This window comes from Brachycentrus maculatus, unplaced genomic scaffold (assembly GCF_059751285.1).
Source record: "Brachycentrus maculatus isolate JH-2025_06_01 unplaced genomic scaffold, ASM5975128v1 h1tg000332l, whole genome shotgun sequence".
Lineage (NCBI taxonomy): Eukaryota > Metazoa > Arthropoda > Insecta > Trichoptera > Brachycentridae > Brachycentrus > Brachycentrus maculatus.
This window is the reverse complement of record NW_028281081.1, coordinates 889,605-915,000: the sequence shown is the minus strand read 5'-3', so window position 1 is coordinate 915,000 and position 25,396 is coordinate 889,605. Positions and strand designations below refer to the sequence as shown.

General features: G+C 29.7%; 1 protein-coding gene across 1 annotated transcript in view; it reads left to right on the top strand.

Annotated features, from left to right (window-relative positions):
• Nucleotides 1-13,989: 13,989 nt before the first annotated feature.
• The window catches only part of LOC148304119 (uncharacterized), a 56,923-nt gene continuing 45,516 nt past the window's right edge, over nt 13,990-25,396 (top strand). Inside the window, exon 1 of the mRNA XM_088268822.1 lies at nt 13,990-14,363. The gene's annotated coding sequence lies outside the window, so the exon portion shown is untranslated. The remainder of the gene's footprint in view (nt 14,364-25,396) is intronic.

Sequence of the window (25,396 nt, the reverse complement as noted above, 5' to 3'; positions counted from 1 at the left end):
CCGTGCGAATTAAAAAGAATGTCATTTTGTTCTTGGTTTTAAAACACCTAATGTCTCATTTTTTTAATATTACGATTCATAAAAAAAATAATATAATCTTAGAAAATAATTTCCTAATTTCACACGTCATATTTCTATTTAAGGATGAAGAAAATATTAAAATGCTTATGAAACAATGCAAACAATATCAAAGATTTTCAAATCGTTCTCTTATATTCATCCAAACTAACTGACTTACTGCCACATAGTATATATGTATTAATTTTCATCTGGGCTTTAATGAAGTATGTTATGAAATGGGTTTTACAAACGAGGGTAAATTATAAAGTGCAAAACAAGGAATTTCCTTTAAAACTATAGGGCTTACAATGTGTCATTGACTGAAATAAGTGATCACTTTGTTTATTTTGTGGCATTGACTACATTTGTACCATCATTTTACTAAAAAAATTAAAATTGTGATCATTATTATCCCTTTTGATTTCACAACATACATACAGAAGAACATAGAATTGTGGGTATTTAAAGAGCTTTTGATTTGTCAAAGGCTATTAGGGTAATTACTTTTTACATGAGCAATATTCATCATTCTACCCAATGTTTGACAATGACACTCGTCAAATTTCGGAAGTTGTATTTATCCTCAAATTGACACCTTCTTTCATATGATCTTGGCACCATCTTTTATTGAGTTAAGATTACTTTTAAGGCATTCTATTACAGCAGATATCCATGATTTATTCTGTTTGTTTTTAATAAAATAATTAGCAATATTTAAAATCGAAAGAAACATTGGTAATTAATGTCTTACATATAAATATATATATATATATATATATATATATATATATATATATATATATATATATATATATATATATATATATATATATATATATATATACATATATATATATATATATATATAGTCTTTGTGGAATGAATAAAACGGTTTTGGAGATTTGAAAAATATGAAAATTAAAAATTGATTACTAGGAGTGGAATGTGCTTTGAAATTCAATCTCCATAAAAATTCGTTTAATGTTTCGTATCGTGGCTAGATCGATATTTAATTTCACCTTGCATAAAATGATGGGAGCTTTATGGTCCGGGGTACGAATTATACCTTTGGGAAAATTGGGGCAAGTCTTTATGTGGTAGAAAGGCATCTTTACTACCCTCAATATACCATATCTACCGTATGATTTATGCCCGCGAGTAATAATGCAGTATCACTCCCTTAAAACTAAGTTTAAAACTAAAACGGAATAGCTGAATGTTTTCTTAGGAAATTTATGCATTTTTATTAATTGCAACGCAAATCACTTTTTGTAGTATCTATTTGCATTTTTAATTAAAAATTTATTCAGTAAATACCACCATTTCTTAAAATTTATTGTGACACGTGCTTTGATGCATTTTGCATTTCATTTTATTTTTTTTTATTAACATGAATTGTATACTTTTATTTCAATCACAATCTTAACATTTTTTTAAATTGCAGAGACCCATCAAGTCACCTTGTGTGTCTTGTCGGTGGAGTTCTTTTTTTAAATATTTTTATTTGTAGATTTATATTATCCACTGACACTTCGTGATGGAATTGCATTTTTAATTTATTATTAGATTAAAACCAATATTTTTAGCTTTTCCACTTTTTTATTTGACCAGCGACCGGGTTTCGTCGTTACCGACATCACCAGTCTGATGATGTCGGTAACGACGAAACCCGGTCGCTGGTCAAATAAAAAAGTGGAAAAGCTAAAAATATTGGTTTTAATCTAATAATAAATTTTTATTTGTTACCATTTCAACCTTACATACACACAAAAAAGAGAGAAAATTTAGAATATAAACATTGTACAATTTTCATAAAATTAACTATTTATCATTTACCCATTTCTTTATTTTGCCTTTGTTCCATATTTTATTTTGACCTCTAACATCCGTCGGCAACAAATTAAATTACCTTATTTATAAGTAAAACTTAAATTTAAAATAATTATATTTGATCACAAAGTGACTGCCGAATCAATTAACGAATTTTAAATAAAAATGTTAAATTTAAAAATTTGTTTTCAAAAGCTTAAATTTTTTATTTGAATCTTAGGCGTGCGGTGGTTTGACTTTGTGAGGATTGAAGAGATAAGGCGCAGGACGCAGCAAATCTTGGTCACAACTGTCGTCAAGAAAAGGCGATTCAGTTGGCTTGGCCATGTACTCCGCATGCCTCCCGAGAGCCGCCATCAAGCTTGCCTCTTTTACAAGGCATCAGGTTCGCGCCGCCCAGGACGACCACTGCTGACAATTCGTCGGCAGTTCTCGTCAGAACTTCGGGACGCGGATCTGACTTGGGAGGATGCAAGGGAGCTGGCAGCCGACAGAAAAGCCTGGAGACAGTTTGTGGACTCCATATGCTCCACCTAGGGAGCGGATATGGTTATTGTTGTTGTTGTTTGTATTCAAAAGCTCAATAAAGAGCATTTACATTAGGTTAAATTTCTCAAAATAATTAGAAATACTTACTTCAAAATAAACGTTCAGATTAGCGAAATAGCATTTTTATTACGCATTTGCCCTAGACTGGTAATTGAAGCGTAGGACTTCATGTTAACTTTTTATTTATTTATTTAAAATAACTCTTATTAAAATTATTAGCTAGACATTCTTCTAACAATCTTAAAAGTTGTAATGCCGTTCCCTCCAATAAAATGACTAATCTCTTGTGCTTGGAGAGAGACTTACGTTCATTGTTAAGCGTTCATGCTTATGAGTGACATTATAGTTTTTTTTTGTATTTATTATTTTATGTGTTTTTTTTCTTCGATTTACATGTATGTAAGACTTTTGATTAATAAAAAAAAATCCAATTCACATTGCATCTATATGACGCAGTGCCCTATGCACCATTACGTTTCAGTAGTATATGTTTTTTTATTTTTGAACATATGCACCATATTCCTGTTTGTTAACTCAAGCATGAAAATTTAATTTAATTTTCCAATTGAAATTCCATTAATTTTGTGCAGTGCCCTATGCAACATTGGGTATTAATAAGGTTCAGTAGTATATGGTTCTATTTTTGAACATACACACCAAATCAAAATTTAATTTAATTTTCAATTAAATGTGCCAATTATAATTCCGTAAATTTGGAACAGTGCCCTATGCACCATTAGGTCTATATAAGGTTCAGAAGTATATAGATTTATTTTTGAAAAATTATCCATATTCCTATATGTTAACCTCAAACGACAAAATTCTTTTAAAAAATAATGTAAAAAACTGTAGCTTCCGTATTACTGTTATGACAATATCAATTCTGTCAAAAGATACAGTTTTCCCGGGTTTCGCAAACGAAGTCTATTGAATTTGTCATAAAAGAAAGAAAAATAGTCAGAAATTGGCCGTTAAACTTTTTTACGTTCCATTTTGACAGGTTTTATTTTTACTGTCATAGTTTTAAGTGATTCGTTCAATTTTACGACTGTTTACGCTCAGAAATGGGTGCAATAAACGCGAGACAATGGAAAATATTAATTCACGATATTCAAATATACGTTTGCCCTAGATTTTCTTCGACATCCTTGATAAAAGTTTATCTGAAGGAAACGTGACGTGTCCTCAATAAATATAAACAAATTTAATTTATGACAGGGAATTAGGTAAGTAAATAAAGGATTTTTAAAGAAACAAGTAAAGGAAAGTTTGTCAATCTGCAGATCCTACAGCTTACTTGTTCATAACGGTAAATGTCATATTATTTTTCACCATCCGTTTTTCGTCATTGTTCTTATCACTTAGGGTCATGACAATTCTCTCTTTTTGTCTTCAAAACATTTGTAAAAGAAAATTACTTGTTTTTTACCAATTGAGTTTGTTTTATTATGAAGACTAGTTTTAAAAGCTATGCTTCCATCTTCAGGTCTAAATATGAATGTGTATATTTAGATCTGAGGACGGAAGCACAACTTTCAAACTAGTCGTAATAATTTAATTAATTCTGAATTAGTGGTTTTTTACAACTTCATCATGTCTTACCACAAAGTGAATGCTGAAACAATACTTAATACATTTTATGAAGATGTCCTCCACATCTTTTAATACAGTGTCATCGCCATCCGCATCGCTCCAACTACAGATAAACTTGTGGCAGCCCTAATTTGGTCAGTCATTTGATAATCACTTGTTTTATAATAACCCTACAGATGATATATCAATATTATAGGTGTCTTAATTAAGATGAAACATCTTTCGAATCTACTTTGGGCATATCGCCAGAAAGAACGAGAAGAGTCTTGAAAAACTGGTAGTAACAGGTACAGTTGAAGGCAAGCGGGCAAGAGGACGGTCTCCAACAAGATGGACAGACCAAATAAAGGAATTAACCGGATCCTCGCTAAACGCTGCCATCAAGTTGGCCCAGGACCGGGAAGAATGGAGAGGACTTGTGCACCAAGTGCCTGACATTCCAGAAGACCACGACGCTCAGCATTGAGCAAGAAGATGAAGAAAAACAAGAAGATCTTTCGAATTTTTCAGTTTTTTTTTAATGTAAAAGAAGATGAATGTCTAAGCATCTCAGGGCTTATGAACAAGCCAGAATTTGGTTGGCTTAAGTAAACGCTATGGACCTATGTAACGTTCAATATTACGTTCATTATTGAACATCCATATTGCATTAGCTTTTGGAACTTCTGCATATGCAATGGTCCTGAATGCCTTTCATGTAAGTAGTGATTTGAAAGTTTGGTTAATCGTGGCGCCATTAGTTGAGACATGTATGAAGAATCTTTTATAACTTTGAAATATATGTATATTTACTTTACTGTATACCTACTTATATTTAAAATACATGATTCATTTTCGACATGACCAGATTGAATGTTTTAAATAACAAAATCATTTTTGGCCATTCTCTTTCATTTTTCTCAATCATATTTGTGAAACATAATTTTGTGGTCATTCGAAATACCCAAACCACCTAAAAAAAGCAATATTTTCAATTATTCCTCAATATAAAACGTAATGTCTTACGTCATTATTTTACAAAACACTACCATATTATATTTCTGAAAAGATTTTCGTTAATAAAAACTTCCTAACACTTTCAAGTTTAATGGGAAAACTTAGTGCTTATTCGTGAAATCGTATTTATAGAAGTCTTATTATGTTTCATGATTTCCACCTAAAGCTTTGCCAATACATTTTTCGTTCACACCTTGCTAATGGAGTTTCCGAGCTTTTTCCTGCCTTTATACAATAAAAAGCAAACCCTTTCATGAGCCGAGAGAATAAATTCGATAAATGAAAACACCGTTGCAACCGATAAAAATGCTGCCGAGCTTTTTAAATCTTAAAGGTTTTTAAATAGTTACGATAGAACTTGTAACTTGAAACTGAAACATCGTTTCAGCGAAACTAGAATAAAGAAAATGTAATTTTAAAAAGTTTAATTTATACCAGTTTTTTTTCAAATTATATTTTCATTATTTATTTATTTGTTTATTTATCCTTAACCATATGTTTGTATGTATATTCAAATAAAAATTAACCATTTTTTTTCTACTTGAGTATTATATTTAACGTATTGAAGTATTACCGTGGATTGTTGAACATCTACATTACAAACTATTCGTTGCAAAATATAATACACAAGCAGTAATAACCAGTGTTATATTTATAATGCAACATGTCTTAACACAAAGGGATTGCCGAAACAATAATTAATACACATATGTGTGTATATATATATATATATATATATATATATATATATATATATATATATATATATATATATATATATATATATATATATATATATATATATATATATATATATATATATATATATATATATATATATATATATATATATGTAAATATATATATATATATTTATATATAAATATATATATATATATATATATATATATATATATATATATATATATATATATATATATATATATATATATATATAAATATATATATATATATTTATACATATAAATATATATATATATATATATATATATATATATATATATATATATATATATATATATATATATATATATATATATATATATATATATATATATATATATATATATATATATATATATATATATATATATATATACATATATATATATATATATAAATATATATATAAATATATATATTTATATATATATATATATATATATATATATATATATGTATATATATATATATATATATATATATATATATATATATATATATATATATACATATATATGTATATGATGTGTAGGAGTATGTCATGGGGTAATTTATATTTTACATTCCCCATTATATTTTATGATTGGATTTACATTTTGCGAATTCGATTTCAATTTACTCACCCTTATACAATTCGCTACTTTTTCAGACTTATCGATTTGATATTGAATTATATCCCGTTCGGCGACTGACAACTACATTTATTGAATTTCTTCTACTGAAAACCTGAAGCTTTAAATTCATAAAAAAGCTTGCTTTCATTTCATTTCAGAAATGTTTCAGCAACGAAAGCAAAACATTTATTACCTACTAACTAACCACCACGCCACTTTCTCGCACGGGTAGGCAGAGTTTGTCTTTGCAAACAACGTTCGCCTCTTCCACATTCATGCACCACCTTATACATTCTTCTAACCTTTTCATCTCACCAATAGATGTCTCTTTTCTAGTGATTCAAGAACAATGTTTCGAAATTGGTTCATCTATACCAAAGATATAAAGCTTCCAAGGATTTGAGTACTGTGGTTGTCAATAATGAGTAGAATTAGTGAATGTTACACGTGTGTAAAGTGATCACTTCAACCAGCCTACGACGGTCGTCAGCCACGTAAATGCCCAGGCATTCATATTCTTCTCCATATTTGATGAGATGTCAAAAAATAATATTTGAAATAACTCCTATAACTTGAGATACTCCAGATTTGTGAAAAAGTATTTGGACACTTGACATGTTGGTTCTTTAATATTTGGTTTTTTGGGTATTTTTTTACGAAGCTTTTTATTGAGTAGAAATTCTTTCATTTGTATATGTGGTCCGAATCCTGGATTTTAATCACATACATGAGAAACGCCAGAAAATATAATTTTCTCTTTATTATTTTTTTACATTTCATCAAAGATGAAGAAGAATATGAAAGTCTGAATATTTACGGCGCTGACGACCGTCATAGGCTGGTTTAAGTGATCACTTTACACACGTGTAACATTCACCAATTCTACCCATTGTTGACAACCACACTACTCAAATTCTTGGAAGTTCTGTGTTTCTCTTTATTATTTACAATATTTTAATTGAAATATAATACAATTTGATGAAATGCACGAATCCAGCCATAAAACTGTCCAAGTACATATAAGTTTGATGAATAATCGCAACCGAGGTAACTATTGCGTGTATAAGGGCTGTTTTCAGTATTCCCTTGAAACGGCGATACCATTTCAGCGCTCTTCTTAAAAAGTTCTAACTAGCGTTCAAAATAATTCGAGAAACGCCAAATTATATCAAACGGAAGCACGCATAGCTAACTTGTAAAACATGATAGGTTTGGGTACCATTTACTTGTAAGTAGGTATTATATGCTTAGCTACTTTAATTTCTATACAAGAAGGATTACGTATGTGAAAACACGTATGTATTTCATTTTGACTTTTACATATTTTTTACGCAATATGATCATAAATCATGAATTCTAAGAGTACATTGGTAATTGTTTCCTGTAAATTAAAGGTAGCTTTATCACACAATTTTTCACCTTACTGTAAACAGAACTAACATGAAGACGTTTGTGACTTTTTATTTTAATATATTCTTATGCTAAACCAAAAATCGCTTTGCTCTTCTTAGAAGAGAATCCTTTCCCTTCCATGTCATAAAACATCAAATATGATACTCATAGGTTGATAACTAAAGATATTTTTATCAACAGTACACAACCATGACACACGATTTACACACAACGAAGGTTTGATAGTCTCAAGAATTAACAATAAATATGGGAGTCGATCACTGCAATATATCGTTCCGAACATTTTTTATTTGTTGCCGACGGATGTTAGAGGTCAAAATAAAATATGGATCAAAGGCAAAATAAAGGAATGGTTAAATGATCAAGAGTTTATTTTATGAAAATTGTAAAATGTTTATATTGTTAATTTTTCTCTCTTTTTCAGGTGTATATTAGGTTAAAATGGTTAAAAACAAAAAAAATGTATTCAAAAAGAACTCCACCGACAAAACACACAAGGTGGCTTTATAGGTCTCTGTAAAATTATTTTTTTAATGTTAAATTTATGATTGTATACAATTTATGTTAACAATGAAATAATTAAATTAAAATAGATTTTAAAAAAATTAAAAAAGTAAAAATAGGTGAAAATATGAACGGATTATTTATTTGTATTTTCACATGCTGATGAGACCATCTGAAGTTCTCGAATCTTGTTGTGTAAGCATTAATAAACTCAAAAAACAGGTATTGTTGTGTAAGCATTAATAAACTCAAAAAACAGGTATTTTACAAGTATTAATTTATTGTATTTACGAGTACACGAATCGATACAACAGCAATGCATGAGTTTCACATTATGCTTATTTACGGCTCATAGAAGATCCTCGAGAATCCTTTACTGAAATTAATAGATTTCTGTTGCAAACTCATATTTACTGTATTTTTTTTTGTTTTATTTATTAAAACACTTGATTAATATCATTTATTAAGTTTTATTTCATTACACACGACTAGTTTTGAAAATTACAGATTTTTTCATCAACAGGTGATAACAAAATCTGTTATGTAGTCAAATGTACATCTGTAATTCTTGAAACTAGTCATGAATAATGAAATATAACTCAAAGTGTTTAATTTTCAAAATTACATTTAATTACACAAAGTTAATACTGTATCAATAATTAATATGAATGTGTTTTTGCTAAGGCAAATGACATTTTTGGTGACGCTTTGACAATTATAGAATTTCAATAAAGTAAATTTTAAACGAGTAACAAACTATGCTAACTCGAAAGTTGGATGTAATGTAAAATCAAAATCATGCCTTATTAGAAAAAAAACATGGAAGAAGTAGTCAGTATGTATAATGTCAAACTATGCTAACAAACTATAACCACTAAACTGCATCAATTTTTGATGCAGTTTAGTGGACTTAATTTTAATTTTTAAAAATTTATTAGCATAGATAAATTATGAACATAAAAACATCTTTAATAATAAGTTTAAAAAATCTTCATGTCTTTCTGCGCAATTCAAGCTAGAGTGATTTTCTCCTTTATGGCGCTTTCTCATTAATATTATTCTCGAAATGTCGCAGGACGATAAATTCTCAAGGAGATGTAGAGAAGCCTTTAAACATTTTAACTGACCACTTTACCGGCTGATAGTAAAGTACGTAATGGTGAGGCTTCTCCGCTTTATAACCTCACCATCTATCATCTATAGAGCCTTAGACTCCGGAGCGTTTATCAGCGTTTTGCAACCACTGAACGTAGTTAAAAAAGGTATAAATTAAGTGTTTTGAAAATGTTTCTGAAAAGCTTTCAGTTCAGGTTGAAAGCTTAATAAACGTACGTTGAATATACACAAAAAGCAAGATAACATATCATTACATCTGTAGCCTACTTTAAGTTTTTTTAAAAGGAATAATAAAGTATATATTTCCAGATGCTTGTCTGCAGGTAGGAGGATAGTAAGGATAGGGAAGGTAAATGTGAAAAATATTTCACAAACACCCTGACCAATTGAAAATAAATCTTTATTTAATTCAATTTGCAATTTGCGGGAATCGAACCCACGACGCCAGTTTTGCAGTCGAGCGTCTACCCAATTACGCCACAGTTCCTTTAAAATAAATCATTTAATTTTTTTGACATCTCAACAAAGAAAAAGAATAATATTGAAGTCTGGATTTTTACAAGGCTTATGACCTATCATATGCAGTTTAAGTGATCACTTTACATACATGCATCATTCACCATTATACCCATGATTGACAATCACTCTTCCCAATTTTTAGGAACTCATATATTATCAATCTTATGACACAGTTCACAAAACTCATCAAGGTTAGATTGAAAAAGCTTTTAGGTTATAAGCTCTCTTAATACTAAACTTCTTTATTCTTCTTCATTTTTGTTGTGATGTCAAAAATGATGTAGACATATTAAAATATTTTTAGTTATAAACATTTTATACGAGTAATGATAATGTCTCAATAAGACGAAACGCGTCACATATCATATTTGTAAATAATAGTAAAATTCAATCCAATAACCCTGTTTAATTTTTCGACATAAAACCCAACAATTCAATATGGAATTTTACCAAATGTCTGGAGTTACAATAAATACTTTATACGATATTGTTGTTAATTTTTCTATTTCAGTGTAAAACAAAAAACACATTCTCCATATACAAATGTTAAGATCTCGAAAAAGATACTAACTAACAAACCATCAGGCCACTTCCCCGCAGGGGTAGTCAGAGAGAATCGAACGCCACACCACTCTGTCTTTGCAAACATTCTTTGCCTCTTCTACATTCATGCATCTCCTCATACATACCCGACGATTATTACGACTTCTGACCCGGCCGCTTTCAAGTATTCGACATACCTGATTGTGCCAAGTTTTCCTCGGTCGTCCTCTGCTTCTTTTTCCAACTACATTCGCCTCATAAATTTGTTTAACCGTTCTTTCTTCACTCATACGCTCCACATGTCCAAACCATCTCAACACACCTTTCTTAATTTTATCGATAATGCTTATCTCAGCCTTACATTCTATCCTTATTTCACCATTCGAACATCTATCAAACATCGTTTTGCCACACATTCATCTGAGGGATCGCATTTTGACTGCATTCAGTCTGCTTTCATCCTTCTTTTGCTAACTCCGTGCTTCGCTTCCATACATAAAGATACTAAACATTGTTAATTCTAATATTTTATATAATATACGTGCAAATATTTTTATTTCCATATAAAAACAAAAAAAACGCAAATTAATCGCAAAATAATGCGTACCAATTTAACTTTTTTTCTTTCATCTTCCTTTATATTGATAGATAAAAATACACAACAATTTTTTTGTTTATTTTTCTCATATTGTATATCTTAAATAAAACTTTCATCACTCTGTAATCTGTAATGGAGGCGAAAATCCGAAATTTATAGACCGGCAAGAAAATGATTGTTTTTTGGAAATGTCATCATCACACCAAAGTGCTTTCGGCGCAAAATATTTTCCGCTCCCGAGATGACTGGCAAATTTTCCTGAAAACTGAAAATTGATTTTCATGGGGCAAGCTTCATTTTCATACACTGATGAATGAATGACGGATGGGGGCTATCAGAGCTTGGTATCTTTATTCATAACCGTTGAAGATATACAATTTTAGAAAAATTTTCATGAAATTCTGAAGAGAAATATGCACATGTTTTAATAATTATACCACGTGTTTTAGGCAGAATTGTATGACAAATATTGCAATTTCATTTTTTTTTATTGGCGTATGCGAATCTTTTTAAATTTAAATAAGCAAGGATTGCATGTCTTTCTAGTACTTTCTGCTTCTGTTCCTTAGAGTAGACAATAAATCATTTATGATCTACTATTTTCATGGATTGAATTTAGTGTCCAGTTGAAGTTTAAACAGGGATGCCATGTGAAAAAATTTTATAATTATAATCATAAATGTAATTAAGGGTGGACAATTTTTTTTACTATATTTAAGATCAATTTAAGAAATCAAAAAGTTCAAGTCGTTAATGTAAATCATTATTTCTAAGCAGGACTGCGTTTATAAAAGAAAGAAAATAGATATTTTTTCCACTTTTTTAAAAGACCAGTGACTGAGTTCAGATGTTACCGACATTATCAGTTCATTGGCTTTTAACGAAACTAGGTCAGTGTTAATAAAATTCAATTAGTAGAATCAATTAAGTCTTATAGTTTTTTCTTCCATATAAATGACTATTTATATATATATATATATATATATATATATATATATATATATATATATATATATATATACATAAATATATATTAATTTATAAATATATGTATATTCAAAGCAGTTGTCACGATATCGGTCTCATCGTCTAGAAAGGTCAATATATGAAAGTATTTAAGGGCCTGCAGGTTGAAAATGGAATTGGGGATGTTACCAGATTCCTGAAATTCGGAGAAAAGGTACGAAAGGGTAGAGATAAGATTTCCAAGGGTAGCGATTGGAATGAGAATGGAATATTTCAAATTCATCGGTATCTGACCACCAAATCTTGCGACGTATTGAAACCCGAACGGGTAGGTACCTCAAATTATTTGAATTAAAATAGTTTTATGCTGTTTGGCCACGAAGATGAACATATGTGGCTCAGCGGAATTCAAATTGATCTGGTTGATGCATCCAACAACCCAGACCCTATTTGATTCAGGGTTCAGTGGCCTAGAGAATAATTGCAAATGTATACTGTATCCCCTTTCAAAATCATCCTCATTATAATAGTGTTACATATATTGACATAATTACATATATGATGAAGTATATGGAAGTTTTATATTTTTCAGGGATATATATTTATAGGGCTTATGAACTGTCAAAAAATGGTTAAGTGATCATTTTACACACGTGTAACCACAGTGTAAAGTGTGGTACAATTTTATTTACATATATTAGTATTTATTGAATTTTTCATCATACTTTAAGTACAAGTATAAAACAAAGTTTACTGATGTTCTCACACAGAATTTACACTGCGGGCTTAGAACGCATTTTACAGTACTTATTTATATTTAAAAAAATATATGAATAGTTAATTGTTGATAATATTTAATCCAGTAAGACATAGCCGAATGATGTGATCTATTTCAGATCTACTCACTTCTATTATTAATTCATGAATATTTATTTTTTTACGTTACTTAATGACATAATTGGTAATGAAAGCAGGTGGTACAACTTTATAAAATAATATTTAAAGTTGCTTTTGACCAAAAGAGGTATGTGCTAGAATTTTGTTCGATGTATATCAGTGTTTTCGGTCTTGCTGGTCTATGTATGTTTTTGTATTAAATGATGGTGATCAGTGTGTTTTGTATATAAAAACTCTTACTCTCTATTGAGATTTCTAATTTATTTGATTTTTTTAATGAATAACCCACAAAGCCCCTTTAAGAAGCTTGTCTGCAGGAAGGAGAGTAAGGTAAGGTATATGTGAAAAATAAATCTCAAACACCCAGGCCAATTAAAAAAGTTATTTCTTGAATTAATTTAGCAATTGGCAGAAATCGAATCCGCGACGCAAGTTTTGGAGTCGAGCGTTTCCCCAACTACGCTAAAGCACCTGTTTAAATATTCAATTTCAATCAAGTCCGCTCCTATGAATTAATGGTGATAAGTCTGTTTTGTATAAAAAGACACCCAGTCTCTATTGAAACAACAAATGTATGTTGAATTTCAAAGTTGTGTACTGCCATAAATTAATGAACCACGTGATTTTAAACAAAATAACAATCGTTTCTAAATTTAAATCGAATCGTAAACAGACGCCAGCGCCTGCATAAGTTCTGTGAGAAATTTACTATTCAGCTGAAGAACGATTTCAGTTTATTTTTGAAAAGAGTAAAATAACGTCTTTATGGAGCTTTCAAATTTGTATCGGAGTACCACCTGTGAGCGTATGGATCCTTGTTTGAAATTTCAACTACAACACCACAAAGTTTCATGGCACTTTATGAAAAATCCTAACTAAAAAGTCTTTCAGGCAAGGGCGCTCTTAAATGCGAAGGGTATACTTTTTACTCGGGTTGTTTAATTTGCTTGTACAATTCTCGTAGTGAAGTTATCGTTTTATGTGGTGGATTGCGGATGCGCAGTGTAGTTGCGTCAGTATTCATCCGGCTTTTGTTTGGGTCGGGTGTGCTTTGAAGGAGGGGGAGAATCTCTTCGCCTTTTGACGTACTAAATGACTTTTTGAAGCTTTCTGACGTTTAGAAGGATGCCAATAAACACGCGTTGATGTCTTCAACGAAAGTTTTAAATTTTATCAGATTTATTTCGTGAACATTTTAATATTTTAACACTACAAATACACTTTTTATTTAATAGTTAAGCCTTTAGTTTACCTCTAGGTTTATTTATTAATCCTTTTTAATTAAAGAATTTCATTTTCTTAATGAAAAAATTATCAAATTAACGAAGTGAATTTTTAGTATGTGATGTGTTTTTAATTAATTACAATAATAAACAGACAATTAATTTTTTATTTAATTAAAGAGAAGACTCTACAAAAAGGTAATTATCAAACATAATTTTTTTTCAACATTTTTTTCTTTTATTTAATTTTTAAACATGATTTATTTTTCTTTATATTTAAGCAAAAATTCCTGTTTTTATTGAGGTTGATTTTTTTTAAATATAATCATATGTTCTATTGTCCGTTTCCGTAGTACAGTAGTGATCGCATTCGGCTACCATGCTAAGGGTCCAGACTCTTTAAAATAAATACATGCAAATTATTTTACTTCTTAAATTCTGCACTAATGCCTATACGGCTAGATTGACCACTTTGCATTTACGTAATTTAAGATCAAGATAACACTGCGTCAACACAATGCAGTGGTCTATGTATTATTAGTTGCAAATAACGATTAGAAGAATAAAAAGATACTTATATTTTTATATTCATCCTTCGAGACATATTAAAGTATTTAAGGAGCAACTATATTTTTTTAAATCAATGAAATTCAACAGTTGTAGAAATATAATAAAAAGCTTAGTCTTTTAATTGTAATGAGAAACATTTATGCTTTATTTGTTTGAATTGTATGTATTTTTACTAAATTGAATCTTTATTTTATTAAATAAATAATATAAACTGTTTCATGAATTGATTCGGCAGTCACTTTGTGGTAAAATCTATCAATTTTTAATTAATGTTTTACTTAGTAAATAGCACTATTATACTGGTATAGTAGTATTTACTAAGTAAAACATTAATTAAAAATATAAACTGTCATAATATGGCTTAATTCCATTAGTATATGAACTGGTTTGTAAAGTTACAAAATACTTTCTAATAACTAATCCATGTTCAGTTGTATTTTCTGAGAATCGAAATGAAATTGTGATATATAAATAATTTTAATAAATTGTGAAATATAAATGTAATCTCTGTTAATTTTAATAAGATTTGTTTGTGCTTTATTCATTAAAACTCTTAGTTTATTTACTCTTTTGTATGTATGGTATCCGCCTCCGTAGTGTAATGGTCAGCATGCTCGCCTACAGTTCTGGAGGTCCCGGGCTCGAGTCCCAGGGGGTTTTATAAATATATGTGATTTTTTCCTCAAGTGGAGGGCTGATCACCTTTCCTTCATGTGTAATCGATTGAGATAACACTGCGTTTATATGAAGCAGTGCCCTATGCACCATTGGGGTGCGGTAAGGGTTTTATTATTATTATAATGTACGTGGTGTAAATAAATTTTAAAAGTCACAACTCAGCTTTTACCCTTTAGTGTGTATACGAGTATTTAACTTTTCACAATAATCAATCAGTCAAAAAACAATGTTTTTGGATAAATCACTTTCAAATAACAAATCCTTGTTTGATAATATTTTCAGCACGAATTGAAATTGATGACGAAACAAAAGGTATTGAAAAATTATCTCCTAAAGTTTTGATTGATCGTTTAGTAATTCGTTTACCTGTTTTAAATGAGCTGTTAAATTCCTTGTTCTCTTTGTGTGGGAAATTTAAATGACTGATTATTTAAACTCTTCGGGTATTTTGTCATTCATTCCTTCCTTTAGATGTAATATACATGTAATACAATACAATAAATAATAATCTTACTTTAATTGTTGGGTAATATATCCAAAATAAAACAAGGTTTATTGGATTGAATTCTGCATTTATTTATGTATATATTTATACGTGACGCGTTTCGTCTTCTTAGGACATTATCAAACACTCTTTATCTCATTATCAAACACTGTTGAGTATTAATATATACATAAATAAATGCAGAGTTCAATAAAAAAACGTGTTTTATTGTGGATATATTACCCAACAATTCAATATGGAATTCTACCAATTGTTAGCCGTTACAATAAATAAATAATCTTACTACAAAGTCAATTGAATCTTAATTTGTTTCATTATTATGAGAGAAAAAATATTTTGCTTTGTAATACAAATAAATATAAATTAAATGTGATGCCATCAAAAATGTCAAGGAATAAATAATCTAATCAAAAATATTTTAGAAGATTATTTTTTGTATTTAACATATCGCTCACTCCTTTCAAGAACGTCATAAACCAAAAATCATCAATTTTCAGTTGTGCATATATTCGGAATGCCCAGAAAATGTTCTTAATCCCAGCAAAAGAGGCATATTTTTAACATAATATTTACCCGCTACAGGGCAGAAAATGTTGTTTTTGCATTTTGAAGAAAACGTATTGTTTAATTATTTTTTTAAATATAGGTACTAAATATTTTTCAAATGGAGAAAAAACTTTCAGGTTTTACCTTTAAAGATCTGTTGCAGAGTAAAAAGTTCAATAAGTGACTTGATATTTATTGTTAATACATTGTATTATGTTTTTACACTTGAAGAACGTTCTCCTGAAAAATCAAGTTTTTTGATTTATGACGTTCTTGAAAGGAGTGAGCGATATGTTACTTGTACCACTATATGTTAAGTATAGCAATTTTTCAGTTATTTTCATCTAATAGCGGTGCCATCACGGTCAAAAAATTTTTTTTAAATATCAGAAACTATGACTCAAAAGTCACTCAAAAGTCACAAAAGACACTAACCACGGGATCACAACCCGACACTTAAAATCTAAATATCGTCACTGGCTTGAGACAGAATCTGACCATAAAGCAACTATATTTTTAGTTGTGTAAAAAAACGTACACATTTGTCACATTAAACTGTGTTTTGATGGTAATAAATGTCACAATAAACTCATTTTGTTTTTTATTTATCATTCCTGCAATAAGCAGTACGCGAGTTTGTGTTTTTTTTAAGTGGTAGTCAAGAAAAACTATTAAAGAAACACTGATTTATATTATTTTTTGACATCACAACAAAGATGAAGAAGCATATGAAAATTTGGACGTTTACGGGGCTTACGACCGTCATAGGCTGGGTTAAGTATTCACTTTACACACGTGTAATATTCACCAATTTTACCCATGATTGACAACCACACTACTCAAATTATTGGAAGCTCTATATCTGTATATGATCCAATTTCGAGGCATTGTGCTTGAATCACTAGAATTCCACTAGAGACATCTATGATGAGATGGAAAAAGCTTTTTATTTATTTATTTATATTCTTTATTTGGGAATTGTACAGCTTACATATAAAAAAAAGATATAATAAACAATAGTTACATTTACAGTAATAAACATTACATTAAATTAACAAAAAATAGTTAGGTACGTTAAAAAAAAAACAAAAAAATATTGATGTTTAGTGACATTCTACTAAATTCAAGCACTTTGTATCGAATTGGTAAATGTTACATAAAGTGATCACTTAAACCAACCTATAAAGATCGTAAACTCCTTAAATGCCTAAACTTCCATATTCTTCTTTATCTATATTGAGGTGTAAAAAAGTAATATAAACATAAATCCCTATTGGAGATAATCCCGATTTGTAAATAATTATTCGGACACACTCAAAATGTTGCAAACCACTGATTTATTTGGTTTGAGTCAAATAATTTTTGAATTTCGCTTAATGCCCTTATAAGTGCGCAAATACTTTAGATATTTGAGATGAACATTTTTGACGTCTAGGAACAATTTCTCTTCGAACGAGGCGATAAAAAGTTTTATCAAATAAGCACGGCTATTAAATTCTTAGGCAGGTAATGAAGGAATGAAAACTGGGAACTTCTCGTATTCTTTTCAAATTGTTTTTGAGAACGACGTTATGAGTGGGACCGGCATTTTTCGTAGCAAAATGTTTTTTTTCAGTGCCGAATCGTCAATAAAAAATTAATGAAGAAAATATGCCTAAGACTCGCGCGTTAACCAATTTTGAAACATTATTCTTGAATCACTAGAACTTTACTAGAGACATCTATTGGTGAGATGAAAATAATATATTTCTTTTCATCTCATTAATAGATGTCTCTGGAGGTCCCGGGTTTGATTCCCAGGGGGGTTTTATAAATATAAGTGATTTTTTCACTCTAATATTTATTCAATATTACACTGGGCTGGTACCTGAAGTGGAGGGCTGATCACCTTTCCTTCATGTGTAATCGATCGAGATAACACTGCGTTTATATGAAGCAGTGCCCTGTGCACCATTGGGGTGCGGTAAGGGATATTCTAATATTATAATAGATGTCTCTAGTGAAGTTCTAGTGAGTTCTAGTGAAGATTACAAAGAACATGCGTCTTTGCCACATAACAAAAACTTAATCAACTCAGCCGTAGATGGTGTAGAGAACTTGCATGTTAAATAAGGCGTCAACTAAAGGATAAATTCAATATTAAAAAAATGGGCAGTGTTGTTGTCAATCATTGGTAGAATTCGGAATGTTCCACTGTAAAGAGTGATCACTTTAACTAGCCTTTGAGAGGCCTTAAGCCCTGTACATATATATTGAGATGTCAATATGTTAAAATTTCTTCTAAGTGGAGAGCCCCTGATTTTTTAACATAGATTTAGACACACAAAAAATGTTAATAAACATTTTTTTTCTTTAATTACGAATTTAACTAAATGCTTTGAACAGTTTAGGGCTAGTCAAACTGCAGAAAGGTAACATTTGGTAACACGGCAGTGAAAACGTTCACATGATTATTACAGGAAGGCGCTTCCATATTCTCCTTCATCTATGTTAAGATATCAACTTATTTTATTTATAATAAAATTAAGAAAGGTGTGTTGAGATGGTTTGGACATGTGGAACGTATGAGTGAGGAAAGAACGGTTAAATAAAATTATGATGCAAATGTAGTTGGAAAAAGAAGCAGAGAAAGACCGAGGAAAACTTGGCACAATCAGATATGTCAAATACTTGTAAGCGGCCGGTTCAGGAGTCGTCGTCGAGTATGTATGAGGAGACGCATGGATGTAGAAGAGGCGAAGAATGTTTGCAATGACAGAGTGGTATGGCGTTCGATTCTCTCTGCCTAGCCCTGCGGGAAAGTGGCGTGATGGTGAGTTAGTTAGTTAGAAGTAAAATTTTCCATTGCAATATCAACCGCCATTAAACGCCTAAGTAAATAAAATATGACCCATAAAGTAATTTTGGGTCCTGTATTGTTAGTTTGGTGTAATGGGGTGGAAATTTTACACAATTTGTTGAGTCTGAATTTAATATCCTGCCACATTTCGGCCCATCGAACCACAGGCTTAGCGTGATACGAACATCGCTTCCAGGAGGGTAAGCAGAGGTGAACAAATTCGGTTTTTGACTAACGTAAACCCTCGTGTATGACAAAAAATATTAGCTTTTAATTTATTAACTGGACATTTCTACTTACAAAACATATGGGCCTAGTAACGCTGTGCCACTCTAAAATGAAAATAACTTCTTATCCTCTTTTTTTCTTCTGCCTTGTGAGAGAGACTTGTATACAATATTAATTTTTTGCACTGCATTACGGATACAATGATTAAAGAAAACACTTTTTTTATACCACTTGAGTTTTATTAAAGACTACATTTTTCGGAAGTTAAACTTCCATCATTCAGGTCTCTATAGTAACTTAAATATAAAATATAAAATTTTTCTATAAATAAGGAGAGGGGAAAGTTAGGGGGAGGGGGTTAGTCAGTTAGTTAGTTAGAGGGAGCGGAGTTTGAAAACAAAGGTGAAGAATTATTATTAGAATTAATTTTTTTATGGATTTCTAAATTTTCTAAATAATTCATAATTTGGCCTTTATGTGGAACAAGGTATAATAATTTAAATTTTAAGTGTTCTCTTCAATCATTGTAACATGTCTTACCACAAAGTTAATGCCGAAACAATAAATTAATTCAGGATATATGAAATAGAATATTTTAATATTTTTTCTTTGTTTCGATTTTTTTTGTTGTTTTATTTATCATGAATAACAGGCATCTTTTTAGTAATTAAAATTAAATTAGTTAAATGCTGCCACAAAGGTTGATGATACTGAGGAACATATGAAATAATTCAATTTCTCATTCATCGTTCATTTTGTGTAATACCACTTTAAAAAGTACACAAAGTGACTGATGAATGATAAGGAGAGTGTTATATTACCTTACCACAAAGTTTAAAATGCTTTTAATATGCAAAATATAATTATATTTCCTCCATCCCTCGTCCGTAACTAATGGTGTATAGGTCAATCTGATGCAATGTTAAGTTGATCGTGAATCATATGAAGACAATGAGAATAAATGGTCTTATAATTCAGGTACCTGTCCAGGGTTATATTAAACAAATATTATTAATGAATGAAAAAAAAACACTTATATTTATTATGACACCCCAAGAATTGAATTTAGAACTTCCAACATGATAGGCAAACTTGGAAATCACTACACTATGGAGGGGGATGAAAATATTTCTCAGTATTTATTATATTACATAAAAAAATTGTCATTTACAACATTTTGAGTGTGTCCAAATACTTTTTCATTAATCTGGATTATCTCCAAATATTTAGTTGAGTTATTTTTACAACATTTTGAGTGTGTCCAAATACTTGTTCACAAAATCTGGATTATCTCCAATTACAGGAGTTATTTTCATTTTATTTTTTGACATCTCATCAAAGATGAAGAAGAATATGGAAGTCTGGGCATTTACGGGGCTGACGACCGTCATAGGCTGGTTTAAGTGATCACTTTAGACACTGTAACATTCACCAATTCTACCCATTATTGACAACCACACTACTCAAATTCTTGGAAGTTCTATTTATTTTTTTATGCTGAAAAATTTTACTGGTAAGTAAAGTATAAATTAATATTTTTTTTTAGTTTTGTACTATTTCTCTAACCTGGTTTAAACCAGCCTATGACGGTCGTCAGCCCCGTAAATGCCCAGACTTCCATATTCTTCTTCATCTTTGATGAGATGTCAAAAAATAATATGAGTTATTTTTCTATTTTTTTGACATCTCCACATGTATGAAGAAGAATACGTAAGCTCTGTAAATGCCCAGACTTCCGTATTATTCTTCATCTTTGTTGAGATATCAAAAAAAATATCTGTCATTACTCGTTTTCCGCTTTAAAGCGTTCAAAGATTTTTTTTTAATTCTAAAAAAGAAATTTGATTAAAATATCGCTTTCATTACTTTTCGATTTTTCGTTAATTACACGATGATGAAATTTTTGAACGTAACTTTAGCCGATTAATGGAATTCAGCACCCTCACACCACCCCCGATGTAATTAATACGTATCCTAAGCCTCCCTACCCCCGGAAAGCTCTAATTGAAATGTCGGTCAAACAATGCTGCACCGTGCGTTAATTGCTTTCTTGGATTTCTGAGAATCAGTTAATAGGAAATTAAGATCTAGTATTGAGACCTTTTGTCATTTACAGCCTTAGATCTGATAAGTCCAAGGGTATAAATTTATCTTGTAACTAATATACTTTAAAGTTCCAATTATTTACACTTTAAAGTTCAATTTATTGAGTGTGTACAAAACTTTTATCACAGATGTGGGTTTGTCCTCCAAGGAGTTATTTTATATTGAAACATATCTCGTGTCGGGCTGTGGTCCCGTGATTAGTGTCGCGGACTCTTATGTCAGAGTTACTTGGTTTGAACCCACTCTATCACAATTTAATGCCTTTTTCTAATAATGAGCCGCTTAGGCTTACAGTAATAGTATGAAACTGAAATATTTGTGTAAATAATAAAAACACAAATATTTATCTTTTTTTTAATTAAAAATCAATAAAAATGATGTGATCGCGTAATATTTTGAATGTGTTTAAATAGGAAGCATATGGAGTCCATAAACTTTCTCCAAGCATTTTTTTCTGTCGGCTGCCAGCTCCTTTGCCTCCTCCCAAGTCAGATCCGCGTCTCGAAGTTCTGAAGAGAACTGCTGACGAATCGTCAGCAGTGGTCGTCTTAGGTAGTTCCGTATGCATCTTTAAATGTGGATGAAGCTTGAAGTTAAAGAAGAAATTAAAATTTTTGTACAAAAATAAGTTATGAAATCCTCGAAATGGAATTTTTATATATCTTATCCAATATTTATATCACAATTATGTATAATATAATTTCATCATTTGTGTTCAGATATCAACATAAATAAAACAACAACTAAAATCATGTCCGCCTGCGTAGTGTAATGGTCAGCACGCTCGACTACCATTCTCGAGGTCCCGGTTTTGATTCCCAGCGGGGGTCAAATAAAAATAAGTGATTTATTCACTCTTATATTAATTCAATATTACCTTGGACTGGTACCGGAAGTGGAGGGCTGATAACCTTTTCTTCGTGTGTTAACGATCAAGAGAACACTGCGTTTATATGATGCAGTGCCCTATGCACCATTGGGGTGCGGATAAGAGTTTGAATGAATGAATGAATGAAAATCATGTATTTAACTTGTAAATGATCATATGAATAAGATTTTGATAATGTATTTTCCAGATCAATTAATTTTCCAATAAAAAAAAACATCGCACGAGTTATTCTCATTTTGATCCTATTTATATATTTTTTGTTAGAAACTTCGGAAAACTTTATTAGTTTATTATTTAGGTTAATAAGGCTTTCCTTTTCAGTGTCAGCTGCGTGACAACATTAGCGCAAGAGTTACGGCCAGTCCTGAAACTTTTCCTGAAAACTTTCTTTTAGTCTGTTTTTTAGGATTTCGTGACCTTTGATTGATTAACAATATACGTTATATTTGTAACTAAAGCGCTAATGGGAAAGAAAAACCTTCCAGTTTATTATTTCTTTATTGCGTTATAAAAATCACCTTTATGCATTAGTAAGAGAGTTTTAATTCCATTACTTTGCCTATCGAATGTTACTTTTGATTTCTTATATTACCATGGATTTACACCATCAACATCAAAATTGATCACCTAGTTATGTTCCCTTTTAATACTCCCACATGTTCCTAGTCCTTTTCAGTAGTGTAATAGTAAGCGTATTTAACATCCATGATTGAGTGCTTGTGTTCAATTCCTAGAAGAGGGGAGGGGCGGAAATAAATTAAAGTGATTTTATTCTCTCATTTTAATTTAATATATAACCCATGGCTGGTCCCTGAAGCGCAAGAGTGATAACCTTGCATTCATAAGGAAATATCAATATAACACCTTGCTAATACGGTGCAGTGCTCCATGCATCATAAGGTGCAAAAAAATCGTAGATATAGATGAATAAAAAAATATAAATTTAAAAATTAATTAGAAAAATTAAAAACTAAAAAAATAAAGGAATATAAACATATGTAAATATGTATAAATATTGAAATATTTCTTGGTACACAAATTTATAAGTAAATATATATATAAATAAAATAAAATAATAAATGAAATATTTATATTTATATGTTTATACATATGTATATATATATATATATATATATATATATATATATATATATATATATATATATATATATATATATATATATATATATATATATATATATATATATATATATATATATATATATATATATATATATATATATATATATATATATATATATATTTATATATATATATTTTATATTTATGTATATAAATATATATATATATATATATAAATATAAATATATATATATATATATATATATATATATATATATATATATATATATATATATATATATATATATATATATATATATATATATATATATATATATATATATATATATATATATATATATATATATATATATATATATATATATATATATATATATATATATATATATATATATATATATATATATATATATATATATATATATATACGCATATATTTTTGTGAGACATTATTTTTGTTTCATCCAAGCCCCTGATTTCCAGCAAAGCTGTTTGATTTGTTTGTATTAATTAAATGTGTCACATTAAATCGGATTGAAAAGTTTTTTCCGGTTGAAAGTAACTTACATACGTTTCAATGTATGTAGCTTAAACTTTGTTTTGTGTTTCTAACTTAAGGGATGAAATAGCTAACTTTTCCACAGCCACCAGTTTGGGGTGTGGGGTTAATAAAGTGTGGGCCTGAAGCGAATTGCAGGCTTTTGACAATTTGAATGCGACGGAGGCTGGATTCTATCTGTATATTGAAATTTATATTGCATTGCGAAAAAGAAAGTCAATATTCATATTATTTTATTTAAATTTTGTACAGACATTTCTTGTTGGGTAATTTATCCAAATTTAAGCAAGGTTTATCGGATTGATTTCTAAATTTATTTATGTATATGTTAATACGTGACGCGTTTCGACTTATTAAGACATTATCAAACACTCTTAATTAGACAAAACTCGTAACGTATTAACATATACATAAATAAATGTAGAATTCAATCTAATAAACCTTATATTATATATTGATACGGCATTAACTTTGTGGAATGACATGATTATTTTATTAAAATTAAGTTTTAATTTGCACCACAGAATATAAAAAAACATCTGTCGTTTTCGAAACTAGTCGTAAATATAAATAAAACTCATTTGAGTGGTATATATGTATAACTAATAAACCTTGTTTAATTTAGGATATATTACCCAATAATTCAATACGGAATTCTACCCACTGTCTGCAGTTACAATAAACTGACATTCCTTGGTGGAACTGCATTATATATTTCATCATGAGCTCATTTGAATCTACAAAGTTGTTTTTATTATATTCATACTCATATTTTTAATATATCGGACACTGGATTATTTACCCTATGGATGAGATGTCAATTTTAAGATGTATCTCAACTTGATATGAAACATGTTAGCCAGCCATATGTCTGGTCGTAAGCCCTGGTATGCTCAGACCATCTTTTTTCATAAAAAGGGAAGAACGATACATGTTTTATATCAAGTTGAGACACATTTTAAAATATAAAGCCATTTTAACTGAAACTTCTTAAACGGAAATTCGATAATCAATAATTGAACGAGAATTGACAGTGAAATTTTAAAGACGTGTTATTTTTATTATTTAAGACATATTTCGTTACACGAGAGAGAAAAAAAGATGTTACCAAGAGAAAAGGAGAAACAGAGCTTTACAAACCATCGCCACGGGAGTGGAGCAAAAGAGAGCAATTGAAACACAATAATACATATAGAAAAAATAAGAT